Consider the following 23,534-nt stretch of genomic DNA (forward strand, 5'->3'; position numbering starts at 1 on the left):
TTTTTGGGCCAAGAATTGAAGCTGGAAGCACAGGGACTTTGTTTTTGAAGAATCTAGCCTCTCCTTTTGGAAAAGAAGTTCTAGGTTTTGCCTTTTTGCCAATCCATTTCTGAAATGGAATGTTTTCTTTTGTTCTTGAAAGTTGTCACTGGGAGACCCTCTGGGAAGAAGGACTGGACTTAGAGTCAGAAGACATGAATTTTAGTTGAATAGAACCTCAAGATCATTATGGCCCACCTGGATCTGAACAAGAATTCTCCCTACAATGTACCTGACAAGTGGTCCTCCAGCCTCTGCTTAGAGACCTCCAGAAAGTAAAGGCAATCTATTCCTACTTTGGGAGAGCTTTCATCATCAGGTTGCCTCTCCAACATCATTTTTGTGTATGTAAGAAATTTCCACCTGTTACTTTTCTGATTCTTCCCTCTGGGACTAAATAGAATACATCTACCCCATCTTCTTTTTGACAATTCTTAAACTACTTGAAGACAGTGATCATGCCCACCCAAAGCTTTTGCTTCTCCAGGCTAAGCATTCCCAGTACCATTAATTAATCTTCATATAGTCCTATTCTCAAGAAACCTTGCCCTATTGATTGCTATCTTTTGGATACTCCCTTGCTTATTACACTCTTTCTTAAAATGGAGAACCTGGAACTGAAGACCATCTACCAACTATGCTATCTGTGATCAATGGAAATGAATGGATACCAATGTTGTCACTTCTTAAAGACTGAATTATGTCTCCAGTAACTCAGACTCCTGCAATCTATCTATGTAGACTACCAAATAATACTATTGATTTACTTGTATTGAGCTCATGGGTGACTAAAAACCTCAGATCCTTTTTTTTCCCCAGATGAATTCTAACTTGACATAAGAAATGTATTTGGAATTTCATTTCTGTCACCATGTCAACTTTGAAAAGTTACTTGATCTCTCTGGGTCTCAGTTTCCCCATTTGTCAAATGAAATGGTTTGGACTCTATGGTCTTTTCAAGTCATTTCCTACTCTGGTATTCTCTCATTCTCTGAGTCAGTTCACCCACCCTCTCCCTTTGTTCTACCTTCTCTGCTAGTTTCACACAGGTCATTTCTTTAGAGCTGAAATTAGCTTCCAATTGTTTCCTCAATTTATTTCAGCAACTGAATTCTCTCCCATGGCTTCAATTATCACTTCTGCACAGATGACTCCTAAAATCTATTTTTCTAGCACTGACCTCTCCCCCTGAAGTCCCAGCCCCACATTTCTCACTGTCTGCTGGATGTCTACCTGCTGTCACTTGAATCTCAACATGCCCCCCAAAATGACTTCATAATTCCACTTTCCCCTCATATCTGACCCTTATCCCAACTTGATTGCTTTCATTAATGGCCCTGTCAAAACCCTAGACTTGAAACTGTGGTATCCTTTATATGTTTTGCTTTCCATCACTCTCCCCCACTCACTTACCCCAGCAATCAGTTATAAAGTCCTGTTGATTCTACCTTGGAAATATCTCTTGCATATACATCTTCTCTTATCTATGTCCTCTATTACTGCTACCTGATGTAAGTCCCCTCATCACTTTTTTCTTTTACTATTTTATTAGTCTTCTAAGGGGGGCCTCCTTGCCTTTAGCTTTCCCCTCATTCTAATTTAACTTTCACACAACTGCCAGCATCTCTTTACAGCATAACTCCCAAACCATACTGCTCCCTTTCTGTGGTTGCCTATCATCTGCAGAAAAAATTATAGCCTCTTCAATGTGGTTTGTAAACCCTCTACCATATGCCTCCAGACAATCTTTTTTAAAAACTTTGTCCATTTCCACTTCCTTTCTTGTACACTATAGTCCAGTAAAAGTTAATGACTTGCAGGCAATTCCCCCAACTTATCCCTGCCCATTCACATAAACATTCCTCCTCATATATGGAACAGATTTCCCCCCCATCTTTACCTGTTGCCATTCTCTCTATTTTTCTATGATATTGTGGATTTTTTAGATATCTAATTTCAAGGGGTTCTTGAGGATGAATAAGAAAGATCTCTTGGCCAACATCATATGGGGGTGGGGGTGGGGTGGAAAGTGCTCAGAAATGATATTCTGAATCCATAGAATGTGAAGGAAAATAGTTATCTCAAGAGGATGATGGGTCCCCCAATTGACAAATGGTCAAAGGATGTGCAAAGGCAATTTACAGCTGAGGTAATCAAAGTGATCCATAGTCATATGAAAAATTGTTCCAAATCATTACTTATTAGAGAAATGCAAATTAAAGCATCTTTGAGGTACCACTTCACAACACTCAGACTGGCCAATATGGCCAGAAAGGACAATGATCAGTGTTGGAAGGGATGTAGGAAATCTGGGACACTAATATGTTGTTGATGGAGCTAACTCATCCAACCTTTCTGGAGAGCAATTTGGAATTACACCCAAAGGGTAACAAAAGTGTGCATACCCTTTGATCTAGCAATACCACTACTGGGGTCCTATACCCTGAAGAGATCATGACAAAGGGTAAAAAACATCATTTGTGCAAAAAATATTCATAGCAGCCCTGTTTGTGGTGATCTAAGAATTGGAAATTAAGTAAATGTCCTTCATTTGGGGAATGGCTTCAATCACTGCGGTGTATGTATTTCACAGAATATTATTGTTTTTATTAGAAAACCAGGATGAATGGGAATTCAGGGGAAGCCTGGAGGGATTTTGCATGAAACTGATGCTGAGCGAGATGAGCAGAACCAGAAAAATCCTAACAGCAACATGGGGGTGATGATCAACCTTGATGAACTTGCTCATCTCATCAGTGCAAGAATCAGGGACAATTTTGGGCTATCTGCAATGGAGAATACCATCTGTATCCAGAGAAAGAATTGTGGAGTTTGAACAAAGACCAAAGACTATTACCTTTAATTAAAAAAAAAACAAACCGTTACCTTGATTTGTAATTTTGCTATCTCTTATACATTTTTTCCCTTAAGGATATGATTTCTCTCTCATCACATTTAACTTAGATCAATGCATACCATGGAAAACAATGTAAAGACTAACAGACTGCCTTCTGTGGGGTGGGGAGGGAAGCAAGATTAGGGGAAAAACTGTAAAACTCAAAATGAAATCTTTCATATATATATATATATATATATACATATATATATGTATATATATATATATATATATAAAAAGGATGATGGGGATGCATATGAATCTCACTAACCAATTCAGATCAAAAAAATATACACAAGGTAGAAAGAAAACACAGGTAACAGAATTAATATCAAAGCATGGCATGGTTTCTGGAGAAAGAGTATCAAGAATATGGAGCATGGAATAGACTGAGGGCTCACATGAAAAAACTAAGTACAACAAAGAAGTCTTTCCCTCCTAAATAGTGGAGGAAAGAAGATCCCAAAGTGGATGAAGCATGTGATGGGCTGGGGGCTAACAACAAATAAGAGAGAAAAGGCTGAAGAACAGTTAGCAACTTCTTTCTTGTTTTTTATCTGCTTATTTTTTTGTTTGTTTCTTTTTGTCAAGGAAAATTACATTTTAGATCAGATACAAAAAGTGCCAAAATGATTAATAATTGAGGCCCATTAAAATGAATTGTAAGGGGCAACAAGGTGGCACACTGGATAGGGTACTAGGCCTTGAGTTGGGAAGATCTCAGTTCAAATCCAGCCTTAGACATTTGCTAGCTCTATGATGCTGGGCATCACAAGTTTTTTAATTCCCTCAGTTTACTCATCTGTAAAATGTGGATAAATAACAGCACCTTCCTTGAAGGATTCTTGTGAGGACCAAATGAGATAATAATTTTAAAGCTTGACCCATAATAATCTCTATGTAAATGTGAGTTATTATTATGATTAGTTCATTATGAATTCGCATCACCATACCTGAGGAATAAGATACTCAACTGTTGAATGTCATTGTTGAAGCACAGCTCATGATCTTTGAAAAAACAGCAACTCAATATTGCTATAGGCTTTAGGGTTTGAAAAACAGTCTCCTCCTAATTCCCTGAGAGGTGGAGAGTATCTTCATTATTCTCATTTTTCAAAGAGTAGATTGAGACATTGAGGAGTTAAGTGATTTGTCCATGATTCCATAGATGTTAATAAGCAGGACTCAAATCCAGTTCTGTTAATACAAAGTTCATCATTCTACCTTTTTCAGTGTCTGAAAATAGGGAATATTTGTAGACCTGAAACTGGCCAAAAGAAAAGGTGAAAAGGGTTGTCAGCTGACAATAGTGATGAATTTGCCTGGCAAAGTTTTAGAGCATATGATCATAGGCATTATTTACAGAGGTGTTTAGTGATCATATCAAAAAAGTAGCACCAGTTACTCAGAGACAAAATGTCTTCATCAAGGGCAGATCATGTGAGATTTCATTTTCATTTATTTATCATTTATAATTTTTAATAAATTATATTTGTTATATTTTATATTTATGTTTATCGTATATATTATATCATTTATATGTCATTTGGTTATGATATAAACAGTATTTATTTATTCATGAATTTTTATAGCTTTTATTTTGGGTGGATCAGCAAAATGTTGTTGATACAATTTATTGGAATTTTAGCAGTGCTTACACTTAACTTAACAGTGCTTCTCATGCCATCCTTTGGTACAAAATGGAAAAATGTTAGTAAGGATGGGACAACCAGATGGTGTTGGAATTGACCAAACGATGAAGTTCAAAGAGTGCTCATTAATATCAGCTTGAATGGTCTTCAGTAAAGAGCTAAAGCAATCTCTATCTGGCCCTGTTCTGCTTAACATTTTTATTGATAATGTATATAAAGGTACAGTTAACATGGTTGTCATGTCTCAGATACCAGAAAGCTTGGATGTGTAATGAATAGGAAGCATAGTCAGAAATCCAAATGAATTCAGTAGATATGTGATAAGAAGAAATTAGCCAGGGATAAATCTATAACCTTATACATGAGCTTTTCAATCATTATTGCCTTTTGTTTTTTTAATATATTTTTATTTATGTCATTAAATATTTCCCAATTACATCAGGTTTTTAACTTTCATTTTTCAAAATGTGAAGTTCCAAATTCTCTTTCCCTTCCATGTTTCTCCCTTCCCTTGAGAAGGCAAGCCATATGTTGTTTATATATGTGATGTCATGCAAAATATTTTCATATTAGCCGTATACATGAATTTTTAAAAAGCTTCAAAGCTAAAACATGGGGAAGGTGCATGAGTAGATGCTAGCTTTTCTTTAGAAAGATCTTCGGGTTTCAGTGAACTGCAAGCTCTACATGAGTTAATCGTGTGATATGGCAGCTGAGTCTACTTGGTGGCTTCAGTGGAATCTGAACTCAGGACCACGGAGAAATCATTCTCTTGCCATTTATTCTCTGCCTCTGGAGTATGTGTTGAGCTTTCCACAGCATATTTTAGGAAAGACAATGATAGGCTAGAGACTAACTGAAACAGTTGGAATGATGAAAGGCCCTCTGAGGATGAATTGAAGGAAGCTGGGATGTACAGCTTAGAGAAGCGAAGGCTCATGGGGGACAGGCTTTGTCTTCAAGTATTTGAAGGGCTGTCACATGGAAGAGGTTTGGTTGGCTTGATTGACTTGGCCCCAAAGTGCAGAATGGGGAGAGTGAGAGGAAATTACTGAGAGCCAGATTTAGACTTCAGGATGGAAAAGATTTCCTCATAATTTGTGCGTTCTCAAAGAGATGCCTTGGATGTCATATGCTTCCTTCTCACTAGAGGTTTTCAAGCAAAGGTGGATGCCCACACGACAAGGGTGTTAGATGGGGATTCTGGTTCAGGTACAAGATATATTCAAAGACCTTTCTCATTCTGAGCTTCTTTGGCTATATTTCTTCAAAGTTTATCTCTGGTGCCTTTTTCTTCCTTGCCTCTCTCCCCACTCCCCATCCTTCATTCCCTAGCTGAAAAAGAACTCTCCCATTCAATTGTCCTAAAACACTTTGTCAAGATGTTCCAGTCATATCCCACTTTGGTGCAATAGATATTTCTGAACAAGACATAGCCAAAGACCTGCGCCACTAACCCACATAAGATTGTAAGCACCTTGAGGAATGAATTCCTGTGTTTTCTCTCCAGGGCTGAGCTCCAGGACTTGCACACAATGAGCTCTTCACAAACATTTCTTTTGAATATGCCTTTCTTGTTCACATATTGTTTGCTCTAGTCTGAAATAAATAGAAGGCTTCACCCTTGTCCTGGGAGCTTACCACCTGCCATTAATGGAGACCAGGTTTATCACACAGGAAATACTTAGAGAATACTGCCAAGCAGGATATAAGGAGGATATAATCATTGTGTACTGTCTCTAGCTTCTCTTTCTGTAGTGCTTTCCCATACACAATGACCACAAAAGGCACAGTATTCTGAAAATATTATTATTATCATTTTACTGAAGGTTAAATTGAGGTTCAGACAGTTTGAGGACTGTGATGGGGATTAAACAGTTAATAAACATCAAAACAAGGACTAACTCAGATCTTCTAATGTTAAATCCAATTCTTATTCCCCAGTCCCAATAGAATGTAAATTCCTAGAGGACAGAGACAGTTTGGATTTTGTCTTTGTATCCCTCTCCTTGGGATGGTGTCTGACACACTTTCTTTCTTTATGGGACCGGTGATTTCAGTGGTTTAGGGAGCTACCAATGAAGTAATTCTCTCTACCAATGTATATTGGCACCAGCACTACAATTGATGGTCCTAGGGAATTGTCTAGAGGCCCTGAGAAATTCAATGAAGTATCCAGGCTTACACAATTTGTGTATCAAAGGTGGGACTTGAAACTTAGATCTTTTTGAATCCTAGGTAGGCTTTCTATAAGCTATGCCACATTGAGTCTTAAGGTGGCACATGAAGGAAGGAAGAAGGGAATATGATAAAGAAAGGAGTGAGGAAAGAAGGGAGGGAAAAAGGAAGGAAGGAAAGAGGGGAGGGAAGGAGGGAAAGGATGGAAGGAAAGATGGAAGAAAGAGAGGAAGGAAGGGAGGCATGGAAGGAAATAAGGAAGGAAGCAAGGAAGGAAGGAAAGGAAAGAAGGAAGGAGGGAGGAAGAAGTACAGAAGGAATCATTCTTTGGACATGTTCATTAAATATTTATTGATTGCCCTGTTTTTTGTCCCAACTTTGTCTCCCCACTCCTACCTGATTCTGATTTTTTTCAATTGAAAATCCAGGATAATGAATTAGATCTTTTTTAAAGACATTTAGCTTGGAAAAGGGCAGACTTGGAGTAGCCAGGGCATGAGAGCTGCAAGCAACTGGGGAAGGAAAGCTGCTCCATGGAAAGGAATAAACTTGGTCTGCTTGGCCCTAGATTGATGAAATAACTGAAATCAGAGGTGGAAGGGACAGGGTGATAGGAATGTTGTGTAAGCTACCTGAAAGCAGGGGTTACTTGGGCTTTTCCTTCTGACTTCAGTGCTAAGAATCCTCGGAGCCTGAAAGATAGTAGTGAATGATCAGTAAATGATTGTTGCTTATCCCTAACTAGACTGTCCTAAGTGTCTGGGGGTTGTTTCAGTAAGTTCTCTAGCTTTCTCAACCCAAGCTGGAGAGACCATTGATGGAATTCCTGCTCTGTGAGAATGGCCTTAATTGCCTCTGAGAACCTTTCCAAGCTTTGAGGTTCTGTGATTTTATCCTAAGTGCTAAATGAGTAATCCATTCACTAAATAGTATAGGAACATGAGTGGGGGGGGGTGGATTTGGGCCTCCTATGCCAGCCCAGAGTAACCTGGCAAGGTTTGCAGAGGAGACTGAGCTTGTTCAGGCCTGAAGACTTCTCTCTATAGGGCTAGGGAGGGCACCCCAGGGGGACAGAAAGGCAAGGACTGAGAAAGGGAAGGGTGGTATGGCAAGCCCCCTGGAACGAGGGCTGGGGTTCCTGAGAAGAATTAGTAGGTACCAGATGGAGGCATCAACAAGCATCTGAGGGGCTTTTACAGGGGATCAGGATTAGACTTGATCTCCTTAGCCTCAGATGTAGGAGCAGGAAACTGCAAAGAGGCAGATTTAAGTAATATTCAAGAGAAACACTGCTCCCCACTACCAAGTGCTTAACAATGAAAGTAATGGACTGCCTCAAGAACTTCTCATTCAGCAAAGACCGGATGATGGCTTGTCAGCTATATCATAGAGGGGTTTTGTTCAGATGTTGTATGGGTTGAGCTGAATGCTTGGTGGGACAGTGGGTAAGACAATAGCCCCGGATTCAGGAGGACCTGTGTTTAAATCTGATCTCAGATACTTTACTATGTGATCTTGGGCAAGTCACTGAACCCTGATTGCCTCATATCCAGGACCATCTCCAGTCATCCTGATTCATATCTGGCCACTAGAATCAGATGGCTCTGGAGGAGAAAGTGAGGCTGGTGACTTAGTATCACACCCTCTTCTCTCACATCCAATTCATGAGCTTGTCGTGGCATCACATCCCTGATATCATCATCTTCTTCAAGCATGAAGGATGAACAACAAAATGAGATCCCTTCCCAATCAGATTTTATAATGTGCCCTAGTCTCAGTTTCCCTATCTGTAATGTGGGGTTAAGACTTTATGATATTTCTAATCAATCAATCAATTTCTTAATCATTCACTATGTGTCAGATGTAATGTTAAGAGTTTAAGACAAAGAAAAGGCAAAAACAGTCTCTGACATCAAGGAGCTTATATTCCAATAGGGAAAATCATCATAAGGCCATAGATTTGGACTTGGAGATGCCACGTTCATTCTCTTCATTTTGCAATTGAGGAAACTGAAACTGAAAAGTTGTGACTTTCCTGAGTTGTGTCTGAAACAAGAGTTCAACTTAAGGCTAATTGTCTCCAAAGCTCTATTTCTGCCCTCTCCACCACCTTGTTCCTCTTCCAGTAATAAATCCAATAATTCTGTAGGTTAGTGCATTGTCTTCAAGGGATGGAAAGAAGAGAAAAGACTCCCCGTTAGAGCAGATGGTTCTTTTGAGAAGTAGGAGAGAGAGAGAAAGAGAGAGAGAGAGAGAGAGAGAGAGAGAGAGAGAGAGAGAGAGAGAGAGAGAGAGAGAGAGAGAGAGAGAGAGCGAGAAGATAGGAAATGAGGGAAGCCAGGCAAAGTGGGACAGGGCTTTGAAAGCCAGGCAGAAGAGAGGAGCACATAAATGTTTTAGTGGAGGATTTGGTAACATGATATCTTGAAAAGGAAGTCTTTAGGGAGGAAGGCAGGCTAAGTTGGAAATCAGTGATGGCATCTATGTATGTTGTGTGTATGACAGGGTTAAGATAGCGTTATTATTTATGTCTCTGTAGGATGCTCCTGTGAGATCCTAGCAATTAGGAAAGAAATCTGTGAGGATGCATGAAATACATCTGCCTAGTCCCTGGAGATCTTGGGAAATGGGTCAGGGGTAGGAGGAACATTATGTTACCATAAGGAAATAAAGAGTCCATGAATGGCATTGCAGGGATGACATAGGTTAGAGTCCTTTTCTCTTTGACCTTTCTGTAAATTCAGTGCTGTGGACTCTAGCTTGCCCCCTGCTCCTGTGGTTTCTATGACCCTGGTCTTTCCTCCTACCTCTCTGACTGTTCCTTCTCTCTCTTTTGCTGCCTCCTCCTCCCCCTTTTATCCTTTCAGATGATGCCCCTGAGGTTCTGTCCTCCTCCTTGTCTCTTTTCACTCTGTCCTTGGACTCCGGGCTTCAGCTGTCACCTCCCTTTGGTCTCATTGCCGCCACTCTTTTTCAAAGTCCTCTTCTCTCTTTTCACCTAGCCTATTGCAGTGTCAGTGTTCATTGTTCTTTACCAGATTGAGAGAATTCACTTGTAAAAACCTATCAGGCCCAAGTGGGTTTTCCCCCCTTTTCTGTCTTGTCTATTGCAATAACTCCCTAATTTCTCTCCCTGCCTCTAATCTCCCCCAGTCCAAATCATCCTTCCCGTCCTTGTTCACATAATCTTTCCCAAGGGCAACATTGATCATGATGGTTTTCTACCTAAAGACAATAGTGCTTATTGAAAACACATAAAATACACACAGGTGTATGTTCTTACATATACATGCATGTAACATATATGATGACACATATAATCCCCCCATTACGGCATTTAAGGCTCTAACCTATCCCTTACAATCTTAGCCTGTCAAACATAGCCATGTTTTCTCAAGACCTTCTTCTCCAAATCCTTTAGGAAACCTAGAACCCCTCCCTCTCCTATCTGAGGTGGGGATGTTGAGTAATGTAATGCTGTTCAGGAAAACTCAAAGATTTGGAGGGGCAGGAAGGGAAAGGAAGAGAGGAATGTAGGATATCTTCACAACAACCTTGACAGGTGGTGCTATCATCAGCCCCCTTTTACAGGTAAGGAAACTGAGGCAGATTAAGTGACTTAGCCAGGGTCACACTACACATCTGAGGTCACATTTGAACTCTGGTCTTCCTGACTCCAGATCCAGTGCTCTGACCACTATGTCATCTAACCACCTAGAATGTGGAAGTAATTTACCTGAAGACTGGCTCAGATATGATCACTTATATCTCTTAGTCATGAAACTTTTTTTTTAGATTTTTGCAAGGCAGTGGGGTTAAGTGGTTTGCCCAAGGCCACACAGCTAGGTCATTATTAAGTGTCTGAGGTCGGATTTGAACTCAGGGACTCCGGACTCCAGGGCCGGTGCTCTATCCATCATGAAACTTTTTATCTCCATGTTCCTTTGAGGATCAAAGATAAACTCCTATATGAAGTTTGAAGCCTTTCATAGGCTTGTTCCAATGTGTCTTTATTTTTACCACTTAATTTACATTTTTTACATTCTCACTCTCTTATTTCTCCCTTTCTCCAATTGAATCAAAAAAGAAAAAAAGAAACTTGAAACAAATATACATAATCAAGCAAAGATCTATTGGTTCTATATCTCTGTCTGTTAGAAGGTGGGGGAACATTCTCCAACCTTGGTTCTCTGATATCGTGCCTGGTCATTGCATTGTCTATTCTCAAGTCTTTCAGAGTTTTTTCTAATGTTCTCCGCACCATCTTTCTTCACTGATGATACATAGGTTCCCTCTGGCTCACTCTGATATCTCATCCATTTTCTATTTACCTCCCAAGAATTCTCATTTCCCACCTCTGTCTCTTTGCAGACTTCCAGGCACTCCTTCTTCATCTCTACCTTGCAGAGCCTAGAGCTTTCTTCAAAGACAGTTCTGGAACTGTCTCTGCCTGTCAGTGCCTCCCCCTTTATTTTGTATTGATTTGAGTGTATTATATGTGTTCTTAGTACCCCTTCATGTGAGATGTAATCTCCCTGAGGGTAAAGACTACTTTTTTTTTTTTGTCTTGGTGCCATCAATGTCTAGGACAGTGCCTCTTGAATCAGCACAGCCAGGATTTGAACTTGGGTCTTCTGGTGCCAAATCCAGTATCATTTCCTCTATATCACACTGCCAGGATTACTCTCCCTCCTCTCCTTAAAAGCATAGTATCTGAAGCTATAAAAATTCAATTGCCTTTCTACTTAAGAACAATGAGTGATGCAGTGGATAGAGACTTTATGGAGTCAGGAAGACCTGAGTTCAAATTCAGCTTCAGTCTAATGTGTAACCCTTGCAAATCACTTAACTGCTGTCTACCTCAGTTTACCCAACTGTAAAATGGTGATAATAATAGGTCTTCTCTTGCAGAATAGGATTTGTGAAGACTAAATGAATGTTTGTAAAACACACACAGTGCTTGATAAACACTAGGTGTTTAATAGCTGCTTATTCCTTTTTTCTTGATCATACCTACACCCTAAGAATTATTGAGGCTTTGTTTACATATTCAGGAGGTATGTATGTGGGATTGTTTGTGCACATGTTTCTCTGTATTTATTCCATATGTGTGCCTAAGAGTCCATGAGAATATGGAGGTATGTGTATGCATGGGGATCTTGTAAGTATGTGTGCACCCACTTGAATATGCCTTATTTGTGGGGTGAGCCCTCATTGGTGCTCCACATACTTCCTGGAACCCAGAGTCCTCCCTTCAGTGACAAGTTCTCCCAGGGAAATTGGGACACTGGGTCTTACTTTACCTTGTCTCACCTCCCACGAATTATTTATCACCCGGGGGTGGTTTCTAAAGAGGAGACTCGTGGTTGGGGCCTGTGTTGAGCGCCTCCAGATGCACCTGCTGTCACACTCAGTCCCTTTCCATCTCCCCTAATCCTTTATGGGTATTGGAATCATGAACTTTTCCTTGGGGCCTTGGGAGAAAGAATAGTTCCCAAGGGCAGCCAGAGTCAGAATGGACCTAGGGGCTTGTGGATGGCAAGCCTTGATGCTCACAGTAAGAGAGATATTCATATCCCCATTTTATGGATGAAGAAACTAAAGTTCAGTTCAATTTCATATAATCAGTGTTTACTAGGTAATGTGATGGGTACTAAGATTACAGACAGAAGTGATAAAGCCTCTCCCCCAAGAAAGGAGGGAGAGGGTAGGGAAAGGAGGTATGAAGAGAGACTGACATCAGGGTCCACAGTGTTAACTCAGGCTTGAACCCAAGACTCCTAACTTCTGGGTTCACCAGTTGGCTTCTCCAGCCATCTGTCTCTCTATCTGGATTCCAAACCTGGAGTCTGACTCTCCCCAAGGCAAACCACAGCCCTTGGGGAGAGTCAGAGAGTATATGGGATCTTGAGTTTTGTTTAGTAAATGGGTTGGGAGTTTGAGGGATGGACCTGGGATGAGGAAGTGGCTGTGAGAGTAATCTGTCTCTGTTTAGCTCACAGAATTTTCTGTGGTCCTTGGCCAGCAGAGAGAAGGAATGATGCCCTGAGGTCAGCAGTCACCTAGTTGTGGTATAGGCATGAAGGTACCATTCTCTCCCCACTTTCTTTGGACCTGACCCAATTCTTCCAGTCAGCTGGGCTGCTTCTGACCAGGATGTCTAGGTCCAATGACTGAAAATGAGGAATAATTTGATAATACTGGCTGCTGGAGATAGTTAATGATGGAGGGAAAAGTAATGGAAGCCAGGCCTGAAAGAGAAAGGAGTCCCAGCACCAGAGGTCTGAGAATTTCAAGATACCTAGAGAACACCATCCCTTCATATCTGATCCCTAAGTTACCTTTCCAAACTTATTATATATTCTTTTCCTTAACACAAAACAGATTATTTTTGACGGGCTTACATTCCTTCTCTTCTCTTCATGTCTCCCATACCTCCACATCCCCATCTCTTAGAACCTCTAGCTCCTTCAAAACTTAGCTCAACATTATGACTTAAAAAAAATCTGGGAAGATTTATATGAACTGATGCAAAGTGAAGTGAGCAGAACTAAGAGAACATGATACATAGTAGCAGCAATACTGATGATCAACTGTGTGTCTTCTAGGCAATAAAATGATCCAAGACAATTGTGAAGAACTTAGGATGAAAAATGCTATCCATCCCTAGAAAAAGACCTGATGAACTTAGTGTGTAGATTGAAGCTTTTTTTCCACTTTATTTTTCTTGCTTTTTTCCTTAACCTGGATAATATGGAAATATGTTTTGCCTGATCACACATGTATAATTTATATCAAATTATTTGCCTTCTAAAGAAAGGGTTAGGGAGAGAGGGAGATAATTTGGAACCTAAAATTAAAAAAACAAATATTAAAATTTGTTTTCACATGTAATTGGAAAAATTTTTTAAAAGTTTGGTTGAAAAAACACTCAGCTCAAGATCTATCTATGATATGATGCCTTCTCTGACCTCCTCACTAACTTCCTCAAAAATTACCTTGTATTTATTTTGTGTCCATTTGTGTGTGTACAAACAGAAACATACATACACTAGATATATAAATATATGTATTTTTATGCATATGTATAGACATATACATGTACAATATAGACACATCTACATCTACATAGACCTGCATCCCTGTGGATAGATTTACATATATGTATATATATATATATATATATATATATATGTACATGTTCTCTCTTCTTTGAACTATAAATTCCATGAAGGCAAGGATTGTTTCATTTTTGTCTTTGGGTTGCTGTCATTTGATTGTATATCATAGGCACTTAGTAAAAACTTATTGATTGCTTTAGTCCCTGCTGCCAAGCCAGAAAGTTATTATTTATTTTGCATTTGGGGAAACTGAGTTCAAAAGAGATGATCATATAGTGATAACTCCTTTCTTCTGAAATTTCTTGTTTTTTTTTTTTCACAAGGATCCTCTCCTCCCCACTACTTAGCTTCTCAGGCTAGGGGCTGTCCTTGACTCTTCATTTTCTCTCTCTTCTTTCTCCCCTATATTCATGTGGAGGAGGGAGGAGAAGGAAACAAGCATTATTAATTAAATGTCTACCATGTGTAAACACTTTATAGTTGCTCTTCGTACCAATCCTGGGAAGTAGATGCTGTTAGTATTCCCATTTTATAGTTGGAAAAACTAAGGGATACAGGTGAAGAGATTTGTCTCAGGTCAAATAGCTAATAAGTATTTAGACTGGATTTGAACTCTGGTCTTCCTGACTCCAAACCCAGCACTCTATCCACTAAACTTCCTAGCTGCCAAATCTTATCTCTGCTCTCCCTCTTCTCAACCTCTTAGAATTCCCAGTTCCCTTCAAGACTTAGTTGAGGGGTGGCTAGGTGGTGCAGTGGATAGAACACTGGCCCTAGAGTCAGGAGTACCTGAGTTCAAATCTGGCCTCAGACACTTAATAATTACCTAGCAGTGTGGCCTTGGGCAAGCCACTTAACCCTGTTTGCCTTGCAAAAACCTAAAAAAAAAGACTCAGTTGAGGTGCCACATCCTAGAAAAGGCCCTCCCTGGTCTCAGCTGTCATTTGTTGTCTATCCCTGACCAATTAAAATTATTTTGTCATTACTTAAGTGTGAGTATGTTAGGTTCTTCCATCTCTCCATCTCTCCATCTCTCCTCATCTCACTGTAGAATGTCAACTGTTTGAGTGATTTTTACTTTTGTATTTCTAACATTTAGCCTAATGTGTGGCATATAGAACACACTCAATAATGCTCGTTAGGTTGTCTTGAGAGATGAGTCTCTAGCTCACCTTGGGTCCAATTTGGGGACCAGATTCAGAGTTCAATCCCTGACTAGGGTTAGGGCTTACACCTATAGGTAGATACTGCTCCTGACCAACTCTGCTTCATGGAGAACATGAGGGAATGTGAATCAGAACTTTCAGTTTCCTAAGGCAAAGATTTAGCTGGATTGGAATTTCCTCTGGATTATTTTCCTCTGCTTTATTGCTCTTTATTCAAAATCCATTCCAGTGTCTTGGAGCCTTTGCTATGGAAAACCTTCTCCATATCCCCTCTTTCCCCCAAACTCCAATTGCACTTTTTATGTTCCTTTTTGTTCTCTGATTGTATCTTATTCTCCACTTACTAGACTGTGGAAGAAACCCTCTATCCCTATTCCTCCCTGAAACCTATTGCATCACAGGACTATGCACATAGTAGGTATTTGGTAAATGATTGTTTAATCATTTGATAGAAAAGAACAGTGTCCCAAGTGAGATGGGAGAGAACTAGAGGAAAGAAGGGATGAAGTTTGAGGGCTAGAAAGGAGAGGAAGCTGGTGATGGCATAATGAGGGAGGGAATGGGTGAAAAGACTGGGAGACATCCTTCTTCCTTGAGTGTGGTAATCAGTCCTAAGTTTTCCTCTTCCAAATCCTCTTAGCAGGCTCACATTTCATAGTATTCACCCACAACTTTGCGTGTGTTCTTAGAGATAACAGAGTTTCCCAGTCTAAGTCTTTTTTTTTTCTAAAGGTAGGAAATTCCCTGTATTAAGGGACCCTAGTGAACCTGGGTAGTGGCCACAGTGGGCTGTGCCCCTTGTGTCTCCATTATTGAACTCCATCCAGCATAGGCCCCCTCTCCTTCCACTGGTCTCTTCCTTCCCAAGGTTTGCAGTCATGAGGCTTTGATAAATGAACTTAATATGGAGGGAGAATTAGTCACACCATCCTGCTGGAAGAGGGAGATATAACTGCATGCACTGCCCAGATCTCAGGTTGATTTATCACCTGGGTCCAATACTGGGAGGTGCCAAGATCTAACTCACTGAATTTCTGTCTCCACCCAGTCTGGGCATGCTCCCTTAGATGACTGGAGTTGGAGCAGAAGAAAGCATCCAGATACTCTTGGGAGTGGCAGTAAGCCATCTCCATGAAATCTAGATTTATCACCATCTGGAGTATTGTCCCCAAATGAGGATACTACACTTTAGGAGGGACCCTGACAAACCAGAGTTGTAGCAAAGGGAGGATGATCAGGGTGATAAGAGGATAGGCAGCTAGACCACAGGTTACTTGATTGAAGAAAGTGAGGATGCTTATTCTAGAAAAGATTTTCAGGGTGTGGAAGTTGGATAGACTCACTTAAGGATTCTCATAGCAAAGAGTGATTAAAATTGTTCCTCTTGGTTCCACAAAGTAAAATTACAATGGACAGAAGTTTCATAGAGACAGATTCTGGCTAGATCTAAGAAAAGCTTACAAATTACAGCTGCCACAAAGAAAAATGGGTTAGCTGGGGAAGCACTTTCAGACTTTACACAGTGTTTCAATGACATTGATGGGAGAATGTTATAAAAAAGATGTCTCCTCATATATGGGCTTGAGTGGATGAACTTTGAGGTCTGGAGACAGGATAAAGCAGTGGAAAGACTACTGAACTTTGAGTTGCAAAACCAAACCTGGAGGGGGCAGCTAGGTGGCACAGTGGATAGAGCACCAGTCCTGGAATCAGGAGGACCTGAGTTCAAATCCCATCTCAGACACATAATAATTGCCTAGCTGTGAGACCTTAACCCCATTGCCTTAAAAAATACCTGGAATCTTGGTTCTGATGCTTTTGATTTGTTGATTCCTTGTTTACCAATGATGGGGTGATCAGAATTGTTCAACCACTCTTGTTTGCACCCTGTCCTGCTATTAATAAGATGGTCTAATATATATATATATATATATATATATATATATATATATTATATATATATATATACACTTTCTCCATAGTGGGAGGACCTGTCCAAGGATCTGTAATTCCCTTTTTGTTAACTCTCAGCTTCAATTCAGAGACAACACTTCTGGGAAAAACACCCCAAGTTTAGTTTCAATCATTTTTTTCAGTTGGGACTGACTCTTCATGACCCCATTTAGGTTTTTCCTGGCAAAGATGCGTCTATTTCCTTCTCCAGCTCATTTTACAGGTGAGAAAATTGAGGCAAACAGGGATAAATGACTTAGGCAGGTCACATAGCTTGTAAGGAACTGAGACTGGATTTGAATTCAAGTCTTGACTCCAGGTCCAACACTATGCACTGCACCAATTAGCTGTAACTGCATTCCCAGAAAATACATTCTGATACCCAGATGCCAGTGGTTTAGACTGGCAAAATAAATACTTAAAACAAAGGAAATATTTAAAATTAAAGGTAATTTGACTTTTCCTACATTCAGACGAAAAAAACTTTTAGACTCCTTTGAAGGAACTCAGGGGGAGATAGGAGATAATAGGATTATCTCTTTGGGATCTGTAGTTGGTCTGGGATAGAGTGTTTCAGCAACACAGCTTCTATCTCAATAAACCTTGTGCCCTTGGTTCTCAGGATCCTGGTCCTCTCCTGCTTCTTCTTTCACTTCAGTTCTCCCAGCAGGAGTGGAACATTGCAGCAACCCAGGTTCTATCGTAACAAATCTTGTAGTATCCTGGTCCTCTTCTTTGTATTGTCTGATTCTTCCTTCATTTTAGCTCTCCCAACATGAGTGGAACATTTCAGCAACTCAGCTTCCATCATAACAACTCTCACGTTCTTGGCTCTCAGAATTCTGGTCCTCTTCTTTGTAGTGTCAGTTTTTTCCTTCACTTCGGCTGTTCCCACTCCAGATGACTTCTTTGAACTTCCCATTCCTATTGTTTCTATTAGAAGCTGTATTCCTCTCCCATTCTGTTTTCTAGACTTACTTTTAACTGAATTTTAAAGAGTACCCAGCAGTGTAGATTATTAGTCATCATCTCATCTCATTTTTTCCTTCTTTATTCATACAGGGAATTTATTTGTACTCCATAAATGGATTATGTGGTCTCCTTGTCAGCCCCTTTTCTGTGATTAAGTCTTAGATTTTCAAACTACTTCCTTACATATGGGCAAATCACTTATCTTCTCTGGTCTCAGTTTCCTTCATCTGTAAAATGGTGGAGTTGGTCTATATGGTCTCCAAAGTTCCTTCCAACTCTTAGTCTAAGATCTTGTGAACTCTGAGGTTCTGCAATCAGGTGATGACCATATTTGCATTTGCTTCAGGCCTACATATAATAGAATTACAGCAGTTGAGAGTTTGGGGTTGACTTTGGGAATCATTTAATCCAACCTGTAAAAGAAAGGAACCATCCTTCTAACATGTCCCTTAAGTGGTCAGTGGTCACCTACCACAGGGATCACATGCCCCATGAGTAATGCTCTCATCTATTGAAGGAGATCTGACCTTTCAAGGAACCCCCAAATATGAGGAAGCATGGATAAGAAATGGATGCAGCTATACGTACCTATCAGGATGATTGATATATTTTACTTGGAAATACTTCATTTCTCTTCTCTTTCCAACAACCTCTGGTGTGGATATACTGAGGACATACCTCCTCCAAGAAGTCTTCCCTAGGGGTAGCTAGGTGGTGCAGTGGATAGAGCATTGCCCCTGGAATCAGGAGTACCTGAGTTCAAATCTGGCCTCAGACACTTAATAATTGTCTAGCTGTGTGACCTTGGGCAAGCCACTTAACCCTATTGCCTTGAAAAAAAAAAACCCAAACTAAAAATAACTAAAAAAAAGTGTTCCCTAATAAATTATATCTCTATTATGACCACTTCTTCAGTCCATTTTCAATCTTGCTAGTGTGCACACATGCACACATACATAAATGTAGTTGACTATGCTATTATCATGCATTCAATTGCAAATCACTCTTTAATTTTTATAGTGTTCTCCTTGGACGACTCATCATCCCAAATAGACTCAGCTTCCCCAAGGCAGTAATGGGATCACCATCTCATTGTGTCCTCAGTTGGCAGCATTGAACAGGACTTACAGGAGGCATTCAGGATCACTGGATCTCCTAAGCAACCAGCCATCCTTCCAGAGAACCATGTCTGCAATATAACTAACCCACAGCTCCCTGGCCTTGGCATGTCCTCCAGTATAGGAAAGCATCCTATTCCAGTTTGGAATAGTTTTACCTTTTAGGAACGTTTTCTTCCATTAACCCTGTAACTGCCTTTACAACTTTAAATTCTTGTTCTTAGTCCCACCCTTAAAGGCCAATGAAGAGAGACAAAGCAGCTCATCACATGCTTGGCCGCAGCCATCAGATCCCAAGTCAAATCCACCATCCTTCCCAGTTTCTTTAACTTATTCCTGTATGCTATAAAATCAGGGTCCATGTGTCACTTGGTTTTCTTCTTCTCTACATACTCCAGATTATCAATGTGCTTCTTAAGAAGAGGCAGCTAGATGGAGAACATCATTAAAAACAAACTAGATAATTTTGATTACATTAAAATAAAAAGCTTTTGCACAAGGGCGGCTGGGTGATGCAGTGGATAGAGAACTGGCCTTGAAGTTAGGAGTACCTGAGTTCAAATCTGGACTCAGACACTTAATAATTACCTAGCTGTGTAAGGGTAAGCCACTTAACCCCACTGCTTGCAAAAAAAAAAAAAAAACCTTAAAAAAAAGTTTTTGCACAGACAAAACCACTGTAACCAAGATCAAAAGAAATGTAGTAAATGGGGAAACAATTTGCACAACTAGTATTTCTGACAAAGAACTCATTTCTAAAATATACAGAGAACTGAGTCAAATTTTCAAAGAAACAATCCATTCCTCAATTGACAAATGGTCAAAGGATGTGCAAAGGCAATTTACAGCTGAGGTAATCAAAGCGATCCATAATCATATGAAAAATTGCTCCAAATCATTATTACTTATTAGAGAAATGTAAATTAAAGCATCTCTGAGATTCCACTTACACCTCTCAGACTGGCCAAGAAAGGATAATGATCAATGTTGGAAGGGATGTGGGAAATCTGTGACATTAATACATTGTTGGTGGAGCTGTGAACTCATCCAACCTTTCTGGAGAGCAATTTGGAATTACACCCAAAGGACAACAAAAATGTGCATACCCTTTGATCCAGCAATACCACTACTGGGTCTATACCCTGAAGAGATTATGAAAAAGGGTAAAAACATCACTTGTACAAAAATATTCATAGCAGCCCTGTTTGTAGTGGACTAAGAATTGGAAATTAAGTGAATGTCCTTCAATTGGGAAATGGCTTAACAAACTGTGGTATATGTATGTCATGGAACACTATTGTTCTATTAGAAACCAGGAGGGATGGGAATTCCGAGAATCCTGGAAGGATTTGCATGAACTGATGCTGAGCAAGATGATCTGATCAGGGGACGCTAGGTGGCGTAGTGGATAAAGCACCGGCCCTGAAGTCAGGAGTACCTGGGTTCAGATCCGGTCTCAGACACTTAATAATTACCTAGCTGTGTGGCCTTGGGCAAGCCACTTAACCTGGTTTGCCTTACAGAAAAACCCTAAAAAAAAAAGATGATCTGATCAGAAAAACATTTTGCATCCTGGTAATTTTGCTATCTCTTGTACTTATTTTTTTCCCCTTAAGGAGATGATTTCTCTCTCATCACATTCAACTTAGATCAATGTATAGCATGGAAACGATGTAAAGACTAACAGACTGCCTTCTGTGGGGGTGGGGGGAGGGAAAAGAGATTAGGGGAAATTGTAAAACGCAAAATAAATAAAATCTTTCTTTTTTTTAGGTTTTTTTTTTTTTTTTTGAAGGGAAACGGCTTTAAGTGGCTTGCCCAAGGCCACACGGCTAGGTAATTATTAAGTGTCTGTGACCGGATCTGAACCCGGTACTGCTGACTCCAGGGCCGGTGCTTTATCCATTACGCCACCTAGCTGCCCCAATAAAATCTTTCTTAAAAAAGAAGAGGCAGCTAGGTGGTGCAGTGGATAGAGCAGTGAGCCTAGAATCAGGAAGATCTGATTCAAATCTGATCTCAGACACTTCTTTGCAATGAGATCACGGCCAAATCAATTAATATCTGTCAGCCTCAGTTTCCTCAATGTAAAATGGGAACAATATAGCACCAATCTCCGAGGCTTGTTGTGAGGATCAAATGAGATATTTATAAAGTACTTGGAATATACTAGGAGTTTTAAAAATATTTGTTTCCTTCTTTCTTGTCGAATATGTGGAACCAGGAAATGAAGTAGACACTATATCAATATTATTATTATTATTGTTATTAATCTTTATCACTATTACCTAGTCAGATAAAAAGACCAAACAGAGAGCCAAGGAGAAATCATCTCCCTTTTCCTGCCTCTGTTAATGCAGGTTAAGGTGGTATTGACTTTTTGGTCTGGTATATTGTATTGATGTGTATTGAACTTGCAGTTCACTAAAACTTGCCCGCTCTATTTCAGACAAGATGACCTGCTCTCTGGTCACAAATTTACCACTGTGTACTTGTGAAGTTATTTTCTTTGTAACCAAGAGGAAGATTTTACATATGTCCCTATTCGATTTCCTCTTGGTAGATTAGGCTTGCTCAATGAGACAAGTGACTGTTTTACGTGACCCAGGTAGGGTGAACATCACTCCTTGTGTCCCTTGTGAGGCAGGGACAAATTTGGGCCAGGGATGTGTTCAACTCTTTCGTGGGTGGGCAGGAGGATACTGCTCAATTTAGCTGGGAAGATTTGGGAGGAGAAGCTTACATTTAAAAACTAAACTTGGAGGGGTGGCTAGGTGGTGCAGTGGATAGAGCACTGGCCCTGGAGTCAGGAGTACCTGAGACAACCTCAGACACTTAATAATTACCTAGCTGTGTGGCCTTGGGCAAGTCACTTAACCCCATTTTCCTTGCAAAAAAACCCCTAAAAATTACTAAACTGGGTTAGAACCCAGATGATCTGTGTGAGATGCTAAGATGAGTAAGGAATAAGGGCTAAAGGAGTCTGTACTTAATAGAATCAGGGAGCTAACAGTTTGGCACTACCAGATTTCCCCCAAGTTCCAATCTTTTTCTTACAGGGCTTGCCATTCTTTACTCTAATTTGGCACTGGCACACTGGCATGCCAGTATGTTCATGGATGTGGTCCCCAGAGCCTCTCGCTGACTCAGCCATCTCTTTCAGTTTATGGATTCAAATACATCTGCCAACATCACCCTATTCTACCGACACAAACTAGAGCCAACTCAACTGGTACCTTTCTATTAGTGGTAGACTGTTTTGTACTTCATAACTTCATCTCCCTGATATTCACAACAGCCAGCATTCTTCCTGATATTTATTGAATTAAATTGAACTGAATAATTCTGTGTTCTAAGTTATTGTTCTGTTATTTCAGTTCTGTCATACACTTTCTGATCCCATTTGTAGCTTTCTTGGGAAAAATACTGGAGTGACTTGCCAGATGAGGCAACTGAGGCAGTTAAGAGACTTGCACAAGGTCATACAGGTGGTAAGTCTGAGGTCAGCCTTGAACTCAGGCCTCCTTGAAGTCAAGCCCAACACTCTTTCCGCTGTGCCATCTAGTTGCCCATAAATATACGATGTGTATACTAGGTAGATACGGAACATATAGAAGGTAATATGTAATATGTATGCATGATGTAATAAAAGTAACGAGTAACAGTAGCAGCAGGGATTGAGAAAGGTGTTCTTCAGAGGACTGGGTTTGCACTGAGTCTTTCCTGAAATCAGGACCCAAAGAGTTGGAGATGAGGAAGAAAATCCCTGGCATAGAAGACAGTTGGGGCAAAGACTCCCAAAAGAATGGAGTGTTATGTTCAAGAAGGCCAAGTAGACCAATAGAATTGTGTGGCTGGGTAGGTAGAAGGTCGGAATGCATCAGCAGACTGGGAAGGTAGGGAGGGTGAGGGTTCAGTGCCAAACAGACCATTTTGTGATTGATTCTGGAAGTGACAGGGAGCCCCAGAAGTTTATCAAGGAGGGGAGTGACATGGTGAGAGCTGCGCATCAGGAAAATCACTTTGGAAGATAGTGGAAGATTGAACTGGATTGGAAAAAGAAAGTTCAGGCAAGGAAATCTTTTTTTTTCTTTTTTAAAATAAATATATTTATTTATTTTATCTTTCCAACTCCCAAAATAGTTTTCAACATTCATTTCTGTAAGGTTTTGAGGTCCACATTTTTCTCTTTCTCTCCCTTCTCTCCCCCCCTCCCCTTGACAGTGAGTAAACTGATATAGGTTATAAATGTGTAACTATGTTAAACATATTTCCATATTAGTCATGTGGTGAAAGAAGAATCGGTACAAAAAGGAAAAAACACATAAAAGGGGGAAAAATCCAAAAAGTATCAAACAAATTTTAAAAATTGAAAATAGTGTTCTTGGTCTGCACTCAGATTCCAAAGTTCCCTCTTGGCTGTGGACTTTGTAATAACA

The sequence above is a fragment of the Macrotis lagotis genome, chromosome 4 (assembly GCF_037893015.1).
Source record: "Macrotis lagotis isolate mMagLag1 chromosome 4, bilby.v1.9.chrom.fasta, whole genome shotgun sequence".
Lineage (NCBI taxonomy): Eukaryota > Metazoa > Chordata > Mammalia > Peramelemorphia > Peramelidae > Macrotis > Macrotis lagotis.